The sequence below is a fragment of the Notolepis coatsorum genome, assembly GCF_963971535.1.
Source record: "Notolepis coatsorum genome assembly, chromosome: 1".
NCBI lineage: Eukaryota > Metazoa > Chordata > Actinopteri > Aulopiformes > Paralepididae > Notolepis > Notolepis coatsorum.
The window spans coordinates 305924148-305942247 of record NC_140165.1 but is presented as its reverse complement, the minus strand read 5'-3'; positions in this window follow the sequence as shown (position 1 = coordinate 305942247).

Below are 18100 nucleotides of genomic sequence, written 5' to 3'. Positions count from 1 at the left end.
AAAAAAAATTTACCCTTTGGTAGTGTGGTAGTGAAAGGGTTAACCTTCTCTAGTGTGGTAGTGAAAGGGTTAACATTATGTAGTGTGGTGGTGAAAGGGTTAACCTTCTGTGGTTTGGTAGTGACAGGGTTAGCCCTTTGTCGTGTAGCAGTGAAAGGGTTAACCTGCTGTATTGTCGCGGTGAAAGGGTTAACCATTTGGTAGTGTGGTAGTGAAAGGGTTAACATTCTGTAGTGTGGTAGTGAAAGGGTTAACATTCTGTGGTGTGGTACTGAAAGGGTTAACATTCTGTAGTGTGGTGGTGAAAGGGTTAACCTTCTGTAGTTTGGTAGTGACAGGGTTAACCCTTTGTCGTGTAGCAGTGAAAGGGTTAACCTGCTGTATTGTCGCGTTAGTGAAAGGGTTAACCCTTTGTCGCGTGGCAGTGAAAGGGTTAACCTGCTGTATTGTCATTAGAAATAATGGTTAAAAAAAAAGGATAATCATAATCCTTATCTTTAGTGAAATTCCTTTTTAAAAACAGTTTTCTTCCAATGCATCTCTTCCCAGGCCAGGGGCAACTCCCACCACATGGAGCATGTGCCTTGTTTTTTCATGAAGGCATTCGCCTCTATAGCTGCCTCAAAGATTCTACACTGACTGCACTAATTCTAAAACCACAAGATTAATACAAGTTATATAAAGAACTTCTGTTTTTTTTTTTTTTTTCAGTGCAGGACCCCCCACTGCCTTCAGTGATGATGATGAGTGCCTATCCAAATTGCTTCCCTGTATAATAACCACATACCTGTCGACTAATTATTCCTTGCCATGCTATATTTAATGGGATATTTTCTGAGCAGTTGTGCGATGATTTTTTTGACACTTATAGTTTCCTGCCTCGGAATGTCTTTGATCATCAGTGTAATGGATTCATTATTCAGTGCTGTAGTGTGTAGACTATACGCATCCATTGCACACAATGCCCCCTGTAGTTAACTGTCACAATTGTCTGCTGTGCTGCTCAACTCAAACAGATGTCAGGGATCCTGGTAAACACACACTCACTATATATCTTAAAGTATACACATAATAAATGAAAATGGTATTACTCAACAAATGTGTGTGTGTGTGTGTGTGTGTGTGTGTGTGCGTGTGTGTGTGTGTGTGTGTGTGTGTGTGTGTGTGTGTGTGTGTGTGTGTGTGCTGGTGTGTGTGTGTGTGTGTCTCTGTGTGTGTGTGTGTGTGTGCGTGTGTGTCTCTGTGTGTGTTTCTGTGTGTGTGTCTCTCTCTGTGTGTGTGTGTGTGTGTGTGTGTGTGTGTGTGTGTGTGTGTGTGTGTGTGTGTGTGTGTGTGTGTGTGTGTGTGTGTGTGTGTGTGTGTGTGTGTTGGTGTGTGCTGGTGTGTGTGTGCTGGTGTGTGTGTGTGTGTGTGTGTGTGTGTGTGTGTGTGTGTGTGTGTGTGTGTGTGTGTGTGTGTGTGTGTGTGACAGAGAAAGCAAGAGAGAGAAAGACCACACTAACAACCACTATGTATTTATTAATCAGGGTATATCAATTCTGATATACAACTGGGTATAGCCTATTAATGATTATTATAGTATTAGGCTATATTAAGCCAGGTCAATGAAGGAGCCGTATATACTTGATGCCATCTAGTGTCACAAATAATATGAAGATACGGAGACAATAAGGTTCAGTATTATGTCTGTAATAATCATATCTTACCTGAGCCGATACAGATGAACGGGGGGACAGTCAATAACAGAAACACTCGGACGTCCATCTCCATACTCTCTCCAAGTGAAATCCAGTTGCGTCTCAACGGCTCGGTGCGTCTGGGACCAAGTCCACTTGTGTTGAGAATAGATGTTATGCGGTTTCAAATATTCTCTCACATAGGCGGCCTACGGTGCCAAAAACCTCACAAACTAGGTAAACAAAAACAGTTCGAAAGACGACCTCAGCTGGATCTTTTCAAGCGACTAAAATAGCCCCGCAGAACTTTGGTAACTCTCCGACAACCCATGATGACAATATCGCCCCAAGAAACCTATAGCGCATCACCTCGATCATCAAGTCATTACCGGGGGAATTGTACTATTAGTTTACTCGTAAATAAAACAGCCGAAAGTGCCGAAAGAGGCTATCGTTTCAGTGTATAGCCAAGAAGTTGTGGAGAGCCCGTTTCTATTCTGTGCGCCTCTCTCTCCGCGTCCGTCGGTCTCCATCCGTTTTACGAGCATCAACGATGAACTGCGCTGCGCTGCGCACACCCAGCTCTCCAAGCCCTCCTTGCCAATCTACAGGAGTCTATGCTGCTTTAAAGAGACAGAAGCCACATCTGTGCAGTGTGCGTGTGTGTGTGTGTGTGTGTGTGTGTGTGTGTGTGTGTGTGTGTGTGTGTGTGTGTATGTGTGTAAACAGACTTGACCTGTCTAATTCACACACCCATCCACAATGGTTGATGCTTGACTCATTGACTGCCTTCCTGATAATAACTTGTGATAAATAATCATCTCAACGGTGACGTTCTGCATTAAGGATATTGATTGATTGATTGAAATTTTTATTAACAGATTGCAGAATGGGTACAGTACAGTACAGCTCAATACACACAATTGTTAAGGGGATGCAGACCAGAGAAAGACTTTCGTCTTGTTTACATCAGGGTCCCCCATTTTCAATTCATCATAACATGACATACATGACATACAGATAGACAGTACTGCTACATCTATACATTTATGACATACCAGATTTGCAAATACAGTACTGTTTGTGATACGAAAAGAGTCCAGAAAAGAGAGTAAATACATTTGACATAGAAACTGTACATTGGAGGAGGTTGGGTAGGAGGAGTGGGTGGGGGACACTGTACAACTGAACAAGCAAAACTGTACATTGGAATATTAACAATATTTGGTCATTTACTGTACATTGGGGGGGGGGGGTTGTGTTAGGACATTTACCGGGGCCAGTTTCGAATTGCAGTCTCCTGTAGGTGTTTTTTGAGAGTGTTTTTGAAAGTGGGTAGTGATTCACATTCCTTTACAGCTTTGGGTAGGGCATTCCACATTGATGTGGCATAATTGCGAAACATGTTTAGTCCCTTGTTTGAGCCAAATCTGGGTTTAACATGATTTGTGGAGCTCCCTCTGGTGTTGTGATTGTGGTATTCACTGACCTTTGGGAAGTATTTTGACATGTACATGGGTACCTTGGTCGTGTAGTGTATCTTGTAGACCAGGCCCATTGCAAGTTGCTGTACTCTGTCGTCTACTCTAAGCCATCCTAGGTTGTCAAAGTGGGCAGGGGTGAGGTGGGTTCTAGGAGTCAGGTCAAGCAGTAGTCTGACCAGTTTGTTTTGAGATGTTTGTAATTTTGTTTTTAGCGCCTTTGAGGTGCTTTGGTACCATGAGGTGCATGCATAGTCGTAGTACCCTTGAATGAGTGCTCCTGCCAGAGTCTTCAGGGTAAACAGCAAGTTCTTCCATAGAAATCCATAGTGCTGCCACTTTCATTACACCTTTGCTAAGCAAACATGGAAACTCCAGCATGTTAGGCGTATTGTAGAAGTCATGTCAGTAGGTCTATATGTGAATAACTGACTGAGATGTTGTATTATTTGTAGGACTCTTGTGATTTCCTTTATCTTATGTACTGTGTGTGGTCTAGGACTCTAGAGGCTATATACAATTGAGAGTATTCTAGTGAGTATCATGTGGAATCATGGAGCCTACTGTTGCTGAGAATGGTAATGGTGCATTCAATTACAAATGGTAAATGGTAAATGGCTGCTTTTTTATAGCGCTTTTATCCAAAGCGCTTTACAATTTGTTACTCACATTTGACCCATTCACTCACACATTCACCCACACACTGACAGCAGAGGCAACCATGCAAGGTGCCAACCTGCTCATCGGGAGCAATTAGGGGTTAAGTGTCTTGCTCAAGGACACATCGACACGCTGCCCGGGAGGAGTGGGAATCGAACCGGGAACCTCCGGATTGCCAGACGACTGCTCTACCTCCCGAGCCACTGTCGCCCCTGAGGTTGGAAATTCAGATTTCCTACAAAAATGTAAATGCTTGCATTTATATAGCAGCTTTTATCCAAAGCGCTTTACAATTAGTTCCTCACATTTCACCCATTCACTCACACATTCACACACCGACGGCGGAGGCAACCATGCAAGGTGCCAACCTGCTCATTGGGAGCAATTAGGGGTTAAGTGAAGAATCGAACCGTGAACCTCCGGAATTACCAGACGACTGCTCTACCTCCCGAGCCACTGTCGCCCCCCCGGTGCGTCCTAGTGAGTTCCTAGTCGCACACCCGTGTACAAGTTCAAGCCTCAGTGTCATTTGAGGTCATTAACATGGCCACCCACATCATATGAATGTTAATGTCATTATTAGCTGTTTTAAGAATAGATTTGTAGATATATTAAGCTACATGTCGTTGGAACCTGTCTTTGTGAGTTGTGGTTCACGCTACAGACTAATAGTTAGAAAGAAATCGCCCCGAAACTTCAGCGTGATCGAGCGCCTGCGTTTTTTCCGACTTTGTAGCACGAACGCACGCAGGTCAGAGACGACGCGTTTCCCCCACTCCAAGCTTCCCACCACCTGACCCGTCAACGAACGCAGCATGAGAATCCATGTTAACCCTTCAGTATTACCAGCATCGCCACTCTCATTGCATCACTTCACAACCACCTTCACGTTCGTCACTATAGTCTTTCATCTTTCACGGTCGCTTGCTTCTCATGTATAGGTACAGTACGGTAACGCTCTTACAGTGAGCCTCAACGCTGCCCCCCCAGAGGAGTGCAGCCCCGCGACGCCCGATCGTCCGCTGTCAGAATCCCGTGGTGATTTATATAAGCAGGTGCTGTGTGTCGCACACCCACTACTCCCTCTCTCATTGATCCGCAATCTGCCCTTGGTGCCTATAGCCTCTCTCTGGGGAAATGGACGACACACTGCTCCCCAGGGCTATAAGCTCCATTTCACTTAGTCACCCGCACCCCACACACCCCACACCCCCACCCCGGACCCCGGACCCGAGCAGAGAGTCTGCGCTGCCGGCCCCTGGTCTCGCTCTGCCATTGTCTCCCTGTCAACCTCCGGGAGGACCGCAGTGATGGAGAGCGGCCCGTGGACGTGGCCGGGGCGCCTGCCCTCCTTTGTCCCCCCTGTGAATGGGGCTGGAGATTGGTTCAACAGAAAAGGGGTCCAGATGTCTGTCGTGTGTGTGTGTGTGTGTGTGTGGGGGGGGGGGGGGGACACACACACACAAAGAGGGGGCCACGGTGGCATTCATCTCGGCCCCCGGTGAAAGCGTGCGGAGGAGGAGGACGGACGGCGCCGGCTGAAGACAGCGGCGGCAAATAGAGGCATCTCATCACAAGTGTGTTGTGGACCGAGTGGGTGAGTCTCGGTGGACTTGTCAGTTCAGACGCTCTCACACACACAGCTTAAACACCTTGGCAAGTCCCCACGCAATCAACTCCCCTACAATGGGTGTTACTGAGAGAGAGAGAGAGAGGGAGAGAGAGAGAGAGAGAGAGAGAGAGAGAGAGAGAGAGAGAGAGAGAGAGAGAGAGAGAGAGAGAGAGAGAGAGAGAGAGAGAGAGAGAGAGAGAGAGAGAGTAAGAGAGAGAGAGAGAGAGAGAGAGAGAGAGAGAGAGAGAGAGAGAGAGAGAGAGAGAGAGAGAGAGAGAGAGAGAGAGAGAGTAAGCTGAGCAAATGCCATTGTTATTCCGATGTTTGAAGACACAGCGAGAACAATCCTTATTGTACCTGCAATCACCACTCCAAAGCCGGGCTTGCGGTCCTGTGACAGCCCGGGTCAGCCTGATCACCTCGGCGTGCCACACCACTATCATTTCCACATTCTCTCCATTGCACATACAGTAGGTTGCTATGGACTCTTGCTCAGTGAGTTGCCAAAACAAGGAAATGCTATGCATTATTGCCCTGACCATTTGACCCCCCCCGGGCCCCCCCCCCCTCCCATGTGTGTTTGACTGTGTGACAGTATGGTTTCATACAGATGGTGTAGGTAAGCGTAACCTTACCACTTTTGTGTAGGTAAGCGTGTGTGTGTGTGTGTGTGTGTGTGTGTGTGTGTGTGTGTGTGTGTGTGTGTGTGTGCGTGTGTGTGTGTGTGTGTGCGTGTGTGTGTGCGTGTGTGTGTGTGTGTGTGTGTGTGTGCGTGTGTGTGTGTGTGTGTGTGCGTGCGTGTATGTGTGTGTGTGTTTGACATTGTGACAGGGAGCCGGGGTGCAGATGGTGAGATGTGACAGAGTCTGTGTGACTCAGTGAAGCTGTCCCCCCCCTCCCGCCCCCCAGGTCTGACCTCATGTGCTTCCCCGTCGCCGTCTGGCTCCGGCTAATAAAGACAGACTCCCGTCGGCTCACTCGCTCTCCCGAGCAGAAGAAGACACTTGAGACCGGCGGTCAAGTGTGTAATAAGGAGCCGGGGGGTCCGTTCACCGCAAACCGGGAGTTTGATACGGTGACCTCAACCTCCTCCAACATCTTGGAAGATCCCACAGATGTTCCTGGCCAGCAGCACCTGCCCCCCGAAAGCAATGGACAACCCTCAAACAGGCGTAGGACGCTTCGGAGCAGCAATGCAGAATGGCGCCTCGTGGACACAGTGCCCACTGCGAATGCGGGGACCCATAACAAACTGTGGAACATATATAAGCAGCTGCCCCAAACAACCGGCCACCGAATGGCGATCGTGGTCTAATCGACCTGGACGATGACCCGTTGGACTGGCTCGCCTCAGCGGAGCTGAAGGTGTAAGGACATACGCCAGAGAGAAAGAGAACCTCCAACATGAAATCGCACCGTAGGTGCTCCAAATACTCACGTATTATGCCCTTGACTACACACAACTACTTTAGACCTAGTGGTAGTAGGGTGCAACGACAACAGCGGTAGTGTCTGGTGGAAGTGGCTGGCGATGGGGCCTGGGGTGCCAGAATTGCTATGCGACATCAACCTCGATCATGTGACAAACTGGATTTTGTTCACACTTCTACACTTTTTTTTCACAAATTCCGTCCCTCAAACCCTGCAGTAATGGGCCCCTTTTCATGCACAAAGAAACGATACCACAGCTATATCACAATATGGGACTGGCAATTTTTTTAATTGAAATTCTCCAACAGTGATTTTCATCGGGGCTAGATCCGACGCCACTAAACTGCTTCTAACTGTGTTGACCACTGATACCGCTTCTCAGTATCTACACAAACACATGCTTCTGAGTCTGCGTTTGGCTCTCGCTGCGTGGGAGAGGGTCTTTAGCTGTCGTTACCTGTTGTTGACCTTGTGAGCAGATCTCATTAATCATACTGTAGGAGCAAAGCCTTTGTCTTACTGCTTTGTCTGTGTGTGTGTGTGTGTGTGTGTGTGCGAAGGACCTTCAGTCCACCTGGAGGACTCCAGTCCAGGGTTTATTTATAGGCCCTGTGTCACTGCAACACGGGTCAGCGGCAGGTCAGTGACATCCAATACAATAGAGTGCAGAGGGTAAGCAACTCTCACAACGAACTATTGGCTTCCCTCCCAGCTTTTCTCATTCATAGCCCTGGGGCCACAGAGTGGGCAATATTGGCCGACGTGCGTCCCTTTCTATCACCCCCCTCCTATCATCCCTTTCTATCATCCCTTTCTATCATCCCTTTATATCACCCCCTCCTATCATCCCTTTCTATCATCCCTTTATATCAACCCTTCTATCACCCCTCCTATCATCCCTTTAATCAACCCTTTCTATCACCCTCCTCCTATCATCCCTTTATATCAACCCCTCCTGTCATCCCTTCGATCATCCCTTTATATCATCCCTTTCTATCAACCCTTTATATCACCCCCTCCTATCATCCCTTTATATCAAGCCCCTCCTGTCATCCCTTTCGATCATACCTTTATATCAACCCCTCCCTATCATCCCTTTCTATCAACCCCCTCCTATCGATCCCTTTTCTATCATACCCCCTCCTATCATCCCTCCTATCACCCCTTTCTATCATCCCCTCCTATCATCCCTTTATATCAACCCCTCCTATCATCCCTTTCTATCATCCCTTTATATCAACCCCTCCTATCATCCCGTTCTCTCAACCCCTCCTATCATCCCTTTCTCTCAACCCCTCCTATCATCCCTTTCTCTCAACCCCTTCTATCAATCCCTCCTATCATCCCTTTCTCTCAACCCCTCCTATCATCCCTTTCTCTCAACCCCTCCTATCATCCTTCTCTCAACCCCTCCTATCATCCCTTCTCTCAACCCCTCCTATCATCCCTTTCTCTCAACCCCTTCTATCAATCCCTCCTATCATCCCTTCTCTCAACCCCTCCTATCATCCCTTTCTCTCAACCCCTCCTATCATCCTTCTCTCAACCCCTCCTATCATCCCTTTCTCTCAACCCCTCCTATCATCCCTTTCTCTCAACCCCTCCTATCATCCCTTTCTCTCAACCCCTCCTATCATCCTTCTCTCAACCCCTCCTATCATCCCTTTCTCTCAACCCCTCCTATCATCCCTTTCTCTCAACCCCTCCTATCATCCCTTTCTCTCAACCCCTCCTATCATCCCTTTCTCTCAACCCCTCCTATCATCCCTTTCTCTCAACCCCTCCTATCATCCCTTTCTCTCAACCCCTCCTATCATCCCTTTCTCTCAACCCCTCCTATCATCCCTTTCTCTCAACCCCTCCTATCATCCCTTTCTCTCAACCCCCTTCTATCAATCCCTCCTATCATCCCTTTCTCTCAACCCCTCCTATCATCCTTCTCTCAACCCCTCCTATCATCCCTTTCTCTCAACCCTTCTATCATCCCTTTCTATCAACCCCTCCTATCACCCCTTTCTATCAACCCCTCCATCATCCCCTCCTATCATCCCTTTCTATCACCCCTCTCATCAACCCCTCCCATCACCCTCTCCCTTCACCCCCTCCTATCAACCCCTCTCATCACCCCCTCCCATCACGTACTTATTAAATGTCAACGGCAGAGTGTGCTTGTGTTGTTTGAAGTGGTCGACTCCACACGGCAGTGAGCAGTGCAGTCGGTCTCACCTGACCAGCTCTGAAGGAGTGCTGATCCAGACTTAATGAGTCGGAATTAATCTGTTTGCCTTTATAATACCGGCCCCTCATGAATGAAACAAAGCACCGACTCAAATGTGACTTTTTGCTCCTGAGAGAGAGAGAGAGAGAGAGAGAGAGAGAGAGAGAGAGAGAGAGAGAGAGAGAGAGAGAGAGAAGAGAGAGAGGAGAGAGAGAGAGAGAGAGAGGGAGAGAGACAGAGACAGAGAGAGAGATAGAGCGAGGGATAGAGAGAGGGAGAGGGAAAGAGAGAGAGGGAGAGGGAGTTTTGCATAATGTTTACAAGAATGACACAAATGGCTCCCCAGTCTCCACATCATTGGCAACTGATTAGAGTGCTAATAGATCTCTCAGGTAATTTCCACTTATGTCTGACAGCTCACGCATAATAATGATATTCACATAGCTCTAGGCAAGTCCCTCCGAGTGGCTGTATTAATTGAGAATGCCAATCTAGTTATATCAACAACAACAACACAAATATGAGTATAGTCGTCTAAGAATGTCTCTTCAGTCCAGGACAGAAGCCCAGATGAACTCCGACGATGCACTCGCTCCAGCAGGCTACTGTGTGTGAATCCATTCGGGCTGTGTGAGCGTGAGGACACATGGGGTCGTGTGGGATGCAGTCATGCCAGAAAGAGTGACTGAACAAGATTGAGGGGAAAGAGGTTGGAAATTACTGCGATCTGCTCCAGAACAACGAACACGTGACGGTTTATTTTAGAAGCTCAGGGCTGCCCTCTACTGGCCTTTAATGCATACTGCATGCATTTCATTTGCATGCAGACCCCATTTCATTGATTCGGCAGGTCTAAATTGATCTGCTCCCCCACAAAAAAATATCTAATCATCCAAACCAGGATATTTGAGGGTCGGGTCTATTTTACCGTTGGCTCAGGTCTAATTTTCTTCTTCGACTAGACAGATTGGTATCAAAAGAGCAACAAATGCAATACTGAAGCATTAGGATCCATATCCTGATGAGATTACCTAGAGGAGATGTATTACTGCTACCTGCTGGTTGTCATGCAGCACATTGGAAACGTGCTTTTGTGAAAAGCTAAAGCACCCTCCCACCCCTCATCTGGGCTATAGGAACACACTATAACCCTAACAGAACCCACTTGACTAGCAGGTCCAGGACAGGTCTGGGTCTGTCCTGAAGGGTTCCAGGTCCAGTTAACTACATGGTGTTCAATTACTAGTTTAAAGCTGCAGTAGGCAACTTCTGAGAAATTAGCAAGAGTGAGTTTATCAGTTTTAACTGCCCAGCAGAAATAGAGCAAGATCTGTATCACTTTTCAAGCCCATGCACGAATAACAAAGGTTTTCCATGGACTCTTAGAGGCACCATCAGCTTTAGTTAAGCTGAATACAAAAAATTAAATATTATATGTGAATTATGTACAATCACCAAAATATACAGTATATATATATATATATATATATATATTATATTTCCCAGCCTCTGATCGGCAGGTGGTTTTGCACATTGTGTGAAGTTACTGAGTTACAGTTTTATGACTGTATGTCTAACAGATCAGGAGATAAAATAACTTGAACATTTTATGTTTTGCCTGATGGTGGCACTATATGAAACATCACAGGGTCACCAAAATCAATAGGCTTCATCCTCTCTGGGTCATGAATTTGCACAGCAAATTAGCAAATAATTGAACGAAAGGTATTTGAGATACACAAGCTCTTTGAGGTATCGCATTCACAATTATAAATGGAAAGTTTGGCCTGATGGCGGCTCTAGAGGAAAGGTCAGGGGGTCACCAAAATCAACAGGGTTCATCCTCTAGGTGTCATGAATGTGCACTGCAAAATGTAAAGGATTTGAAATTTTGAATGAAAGCTATTATGAGTCATTATGAAAGGTCTACTATGGAGGGGGGGGGGGGGGGGGTGGGGGGCGACCATAATATCCCCCGACTGCGTCGTGAGGTAGAAGTACAATATAATAGAATATAATTATAAAATAAAATAGGCCAGGGTTGTACATGACAATTGTGCACAATGTGGTCGAGTATATACATTAATTAGAATAATAATAACAATACAGTAAGAAAATATTGGTCGTTTTAGGATAGACAGAACATTTAGGATCCACAAGGCTAATGTAAATCAAACATTATAATGAGTTTCATTATGCTTTGTGCCATCTTAAGTTTAACTGGCATATTGAAACTTCATAACTTTTGATACCATGTATGGTTTCCTCAGTAAGAACATAAGACACCTTCTGATTATACTGTGAGCTTCTGCTTAACTGGCATATGAAACTCATAACTTTTGATACCATGTATGGTTTCCTCAGTAGAACATATAAGACACCTTCTGATTATACGGTGAGCTTCTGATTTAGGAAAAGGACATGTGTCATGGTTTTATTGAAGGCTCAAACATAGAGTAGTGACTAGCATGGTGACATAGAGTATAGAGTATAACTGTATATTGTATAGTAGTGTACATAGGACTCATTACCTTTTGTATTTTATCTTAGTAACTTTTATCATGTCTATTTTATTTCTATTCTATTTTATTCTATTATTATTCGTATCTTTTGCACAATCGAAGCGGGCATGGCCACCTTCATTTCACTATATGTCTTGTTGTGTATGTATGTGATGAATAAACCTCTTGAATCTGTTGAATCTTGAACACTTGCCCCATTGGATTGGATTGGAGGGTGCAGCACAGTGCAAAGTTTCTCAACACTAAAGCGACCTCCAACCCCTCACTCTCTCCCCCACTGACGTGTGTACGGCACTTAGCAGGACTAATGCCCCGATGGCATCCCCGGCCAAGTGCTCAGGAACTGCGCTGACAGCATGTCCAGGGTCTTAACTGACATCTTCAACATGTCACTAGCTCAGGCGGTTGTCCCAGCGCGCTTCAAAACCACCTCCATCGTGCCAGTGCCGAAACACTCCTCTGCCTCGAGCAGCAATGACTTCCGCCCCGTTGCACTCACCCCCATTATCATGAAGTGCTTCGAGAGGCTGGTCCTGGCTCACCTCAAATCTGGCCTCTCACCCTCACTGGATAAACACCCATTCGCCTACCGTGATGACGGGAGCACAGAGGACGCTATCACCTCAGCAGCGCTACACTCCACCTCTTCCACCTGGATGAGAGCATTACCACATGTGAGAACGCTGTTCATCAACTTCAGCTCAGCATTCAACACCACCATCCCGTCCAAACTCATCTCCAAACTTGGTGACCTTGTGGAAACCAAGGACCTCGATATTATCAACCCCTCTGTCCACAACTGAATACTAGACTTTTTTTTTTTATGACGTATACTTTATTGAGTATTCTTTTTTTCTTTTTACACACAGTACTTCAGGACAATACAATGAATGACATATTTTTTGCATCAACATGTCCTGAAGGACAACACAGACACCTAGACCCCTAACGTCTAGGCTACAATGACAACCCCCCATGTGGGGGGGAAGACAGAAAAAGAAAAAGAAAATACACACAAACAAAAAATTCTAAAAAAGTAAATAAAAAATAAAAATACTAGACTTTCTAACAAACAGACCTCAGTTTGTTAGGCGATCTCACCTCCCCCACCCTCAGCCTGAACACAGGCACGTCGTCCCGCAAGGCTGAGCCCCCTCCTCTACTCCCTCTTCAGTCTTCACCCACGACTGCACTCCTATACATGGCTCACTCTCTACTGAGGCGCCACGGGACCCTCCACTCCAAGTCAAGCAGACTCAGCAACAGCTTCTTTCCCTCAGCTGTCGTCTCTCTGAATTCTGTACCACGATGACCTCTGAACTCTGACTCCATTGTCTACACCCTAGGCTCTGTTGCCTATACTCAATTTATACAGTACCTACCTACTGCTTTCACTGTCTACCCATATACTACTCTGTATGATAGCATGTACAACAGTGCTGTATATACAGCATATTATTTACATTTATATACTTATATTTACTGCATATATATTAGGGTGTAAAGGTACACGTATCCGTACCGAATCGTTTCAGTACTGGACCTAAGGTTCAGTACGGCTGTGTACCGAACGAATACAACGGTACGTTAACCACTAACGAACGCACGCACGTGCAGACAGAACCTTTTTTTGTGTTCAGAATTTAATTCAAAACTCGATTATTAATTTCAATATAGAATATTCGTTCACAGCCCTACAAGTACAATTAGTTACTGCACACTACATCACCCCTGAGTGGAACATGGAAAGCCAAACTTTCCCCACTGTACCGAAAACCTGTAACGAACTGTGACTTCAAAACCGAGGTACGTACTGACCCGTGGTTTTTGTGTACCGTTACACCCCTAATATATATATATTATATATATATATCCATATTTGTCTGAATATACCTGCATATAACCCCTCTATATACCTGCTTGTACACCTGCATATAACCCATAGCTCTGTATGATAGAATGTACAATAATGCTATATACCATATAGAGGTGCAGCTCGATAAATTAGAATATCGTGGAAAAGTTATTTTATTTCAGTAATTCAATTCAAAAAGCTAAACTCTTGTAGATTATAGATTCATTACACACAAAGTGAAATATTTCAAGCCTTTATTTGTTTTAATTTAGATGATTATGTCTTACAGCTGTAAGATCCTGATCAAACTGGCCAGTATCACGTCTTCGTCTGTTTGGCTCTCCATCCAATTCCTCTGCGTTGTGTACTTTTAATGGTCCTGACGTCTCCGATACCGGTTGATAAGATCCTTATCTCCCCCGTTAGTGCAATCCATAAACCATCCTAATTCTCCACCTCCGTAAGAATTCGACACTTCGACACCGTGAGATACCTTATGAGGAAAAGCGTTGTTTTATTGCTATAAACAGAACCTCATAATCAGATGTTATCAGATGTTATCAAATTGTATCGTCCTTGAAGAGTCTATTCTAATGATCTTTCGGTGTGTTCGTCTATCGTCCTTTTGTTATTCAGTCCAATAGTGTTCAGGCCTGTTCGTTAGCCGAGACCATCCTCGTGGTAGCCGAAGCTAATGCTGATGTGGCATTCTTCCCCCCCCCCCCCCCCCCCCCCCCCCCTCTCAATGAGAGGAGAGAGTGTCCTCTGTGTGATCTCAGTCCTACTCGCTCTTGGTCAGATTCTAGTCTGCCTTACACCCGGAAACACCGTTCGACTCATAGATCCTCGCCGTAGCAACGATAGCCCACCCCTTTCTGGTTGTCATGTGCCACGTTGTCATGTGCCGCGTTGTCATGACAACTGCTAACCTTTCACACATTAAAATGCAGTTTCTACTGTTTCATTAAAATAAACCGCTCTCCCTCGCTCTGGGAGACACTTGCTCTTATCTCAGATGTTCTCACAAGGAATGTCAACAAACACTCTCGCTGGCAGTGTGGTGCTCTGCTAAGCCAAACACATTTCTGCCCTCTCTGACCTGGCACCGTTAGATGCTACCATCTTCCCCCAATCTATACATCACATACATTGAAAAAGCACCCCAAATCCCTCATTCCCCCCTTTGATTCTTAATCAACCTTCAGAATCATAAATCATTATTTGGTTTTTTAATTAATTATGCCAAAAATAGCCTATGGTTGAAGCAAACCAACCCCATCTCTCGTGCACAAGAAACGAAGACGGCCCACGGTCAACCCAGTGATCTTGCTGCCTGATGTCTGTTTGCGCCCCCCTTCGTGCACAAAGGGAACCGAAACCGACCACCAAAACCAACAACATCCAACGACTCATCACAATTGGAGCTCCTCTGTCTGCTCCCAATAATTCTATCCTGTTGTTTTACTATTTTCCCTCTTATCAACCTACTATATATATATATATATCCTTCTATACATATATCTTCTATATGAATCCTCCATTTATATCTCATACTCCTAATCAATGAACACCGGACTTCTCGCTGTTGTCTCGTCTCTCGATCTCCTGATTGACTCTGAAAGGAAGTCCCTGCTTGTCCATGATTCACCGCCCGTGCTCTGTTGTTTCAAAACGCTCTCTAACAGCGTCTCTGCAGGGAAGCCCCCTCCGATGTCCAACTCGTTCTCCCCTGGGCAACACCGCCTGCGACCGCTGGACTCCGTCTCGTCGGCCGTCTCCGCCCCGTTGGCCGTCTCCGCCCCGTCGGTCATCTCCGCCCTGTCGGTCATCTTGGTTGAGGCTCATCTCCACCGCCGTCGGCCCTCTCCAGACTCTGAAAGCAGAAACACCACGCCGGCAGTTTTTCTGTACACTCAACCCTGTGTTTTCTATTAGTCTACCGTGGCTTTGGGCCTGCAGCTCGTTCTCTATATATTTTTTCCCTCTGCAAGCCCCTGCCATGGCCATGCCCTTTCAGACTGTTGGACGGTGTGAGTGTCCTACAGCCCATGGCGCTATTTGTTCTCTATTAGTCCCCCACCTTCTCAACACCCATATCTAATCCTATAGGGCTGTTCCCTGTTTTGTTGTCTTCCGGCGTGACACCAGCAGCTAAACGATACCCACTCGGCACTCTACGCTTGTCCCACGGGTGACCCCCAGCGCGCGCCAGTTCTTTCTGGTGACGTGTCCCCTCAAGACTCTGCCTATTTATTAGGTGTGAGAAGGCCCCACTGGAGATCGAACTCCCTCTTATTTCATAATTAAACTTATTTAATTAAACCGCATCTCATCTCTCTGTGCAATTCTTATTTAACCCATTCAATAATTAAACTATTTAATTAACCTGTATATCGATATTATTATTATGATAATAACATACAACCGAGCATCGCTCTAACATACAACAGAGCAGGTTGGTTCCCTGCCCCTAACTCACATACGTACTCGTACTATCATCTAACATACAACAGAGCTGTCCGTCGCTCTATACCCTACGGGGCTGTCTACCGTCGCCCTGGAGCTGTCACCATCGCTCTATACCCTACGGGGCTGTCTACCGTCGCCCTGGAGCTGTCACCGTCGCTCTATACCCTACAGGGCTGTCTACCGTCGCCCTGGAGCTGTCACCGTCGCTCTATACCCTACGGGGCTGTCTACCGTCGCCCTGGAGCTGTCACCGTCGCTCTATACCCTACGGGGCTGTCTACCGTCGCCCTGGAGCTGTCACCGTCGCTCTATACCACACTTTGAGTTCCTTTACAAAGTTCTCACATACACCACCGTGTATAAACACAAGCAGTTGGTAATTTTGAAAAAATTAAACTCCTTAATTAACTTAAACTCTAAATATTCCCCTATGGGTAATGGAAACTCCCCAACACTACCCCCCCCCCCTCCGCAATTAAACTCCTTAATTGAATTAAACTCTAAATATTCCCCTATGGGTAATGGAAACCCCCCAGCACTACCCCCCCCCCCTCCGCCACTAGGTGGCGACCTACTCCTCCTCCATTTGCCTGTATTATCCCACTGCCCCCCTAGATGGCGGCCAAAACTCAGTCTAGAGGATTGTAGGTGACGTGTCACTTCCTGATTCTAAACCTCTCGTGGCTCTGCGGCCATTTTGTCTGCTAAATTTTTTCCTTCTTTTTTTCCCACCGTCCCTTTAATGTCTCAAACATTCTCTCGCTACCGACCACACCCGTAACGTTTGTTCACTGCTCCCTTCACGTCACAGTCCCGCTTCCCGCTTTCTGCGTTTTGAACAGTAATCAAACTAAATACGATGTTGCCCCTTTAACTGAATGAACATCTCCCCTTTGCCTCCCTTCCCATCTCCTATACAGTGGCTTCTGTGCTCTGTAGATAAGACTCTCGATTTTCAAACCAAAAACCGGTGCCGCGCTGCTGTTATTCAAACACACTATTACAGCTGGCATTCTCTCTGTCGAACTAGAAATGTTTACGTTTACGGATGCACATCTGTTCGTTTTTATTTGGCTTAAAAGATCAAAACAACCGTGTGCACAGTGAACTCACATTTTTGATCGGAGCGCTGTTTCCCCTACAGCGCTGGTTCGCCTCCTGACCGCTCGACTCGCCGCTCTCTCCCAGGGCTGGCCGGCCTTGCTCGATCATGATTCTCCCACACACGATGACTGTTGTCCACTGTCGTCCCATTATTGAAAAAGTCTTTTTCCGTTGTTCTTATCTCTCGGCAACCAACTGCTCCCGTTGTTTTAATCTCTTGCAAATCCGGGTCACGGCACCAACTGTAAGATCCTGATCAAACTGGCCAGTATCACGTCTTCGTCTGTTTGGCTCTCCATCCAATTCCTCTGCGTTGTGTACTTTTAATGGTCCTGACGTCTCCGATACCGGTTGATAAGATCCTTATCTCCCCTGTTAGTGCAATCCATAAACCATCCTAATTCTCCACCTCCGTAAGAATTCGACACTTCGACACCGTGAGATACCTTATGAGGAAAAGCGTTGTTTTATTGCTATAAACAGAACCTCATAATCAGATGTTATCAGATGTTATCAAATTGTATCGTCCTTGAAGAGTCTATTCTAATGATCTTTCGGTGTGTTTGTCTATCGTCCTTTTGTTATTCAGTCCAATAGTGTTCAGGCCTGTTCGTTAGCCGAGACCATCCTCGTGGTAGCCGAAGCTAATGCTGATGTGGCATTCTTCCTCCCCCCCCCCCCTCTCAATGAGAGGAGAGAGTGTCCTCTGTGTGATCTCAGTCCTACTCGCTCTTGGTCAGATTCTAGTCTGCCTTACACCCGGAAACACCGTTCGACTCATAGATCCTCGCCGTAGCAACGATAGCCCACCCCTTTCTGGTTGTCATGTGCCGCGTTGTCATGTGCCGCGTTGTCATGACAACTGCTAACCTTTCACACATTAAAATGCAGTTTCTACTGTTTCATTAAAATAAACCGCTCTCCCTCGCTCTGGGAGACACTTGCTCTTATCTCAGATGTTCTCACAAGGAATGTCAACAAACACTCTCGCTGGCAGTGTGGTGCTCTGCTAAGCCAAACATATTTCTGCCCTCTCTGACCTGGCACCGTTAGATGCTACCATCTTCCCCCA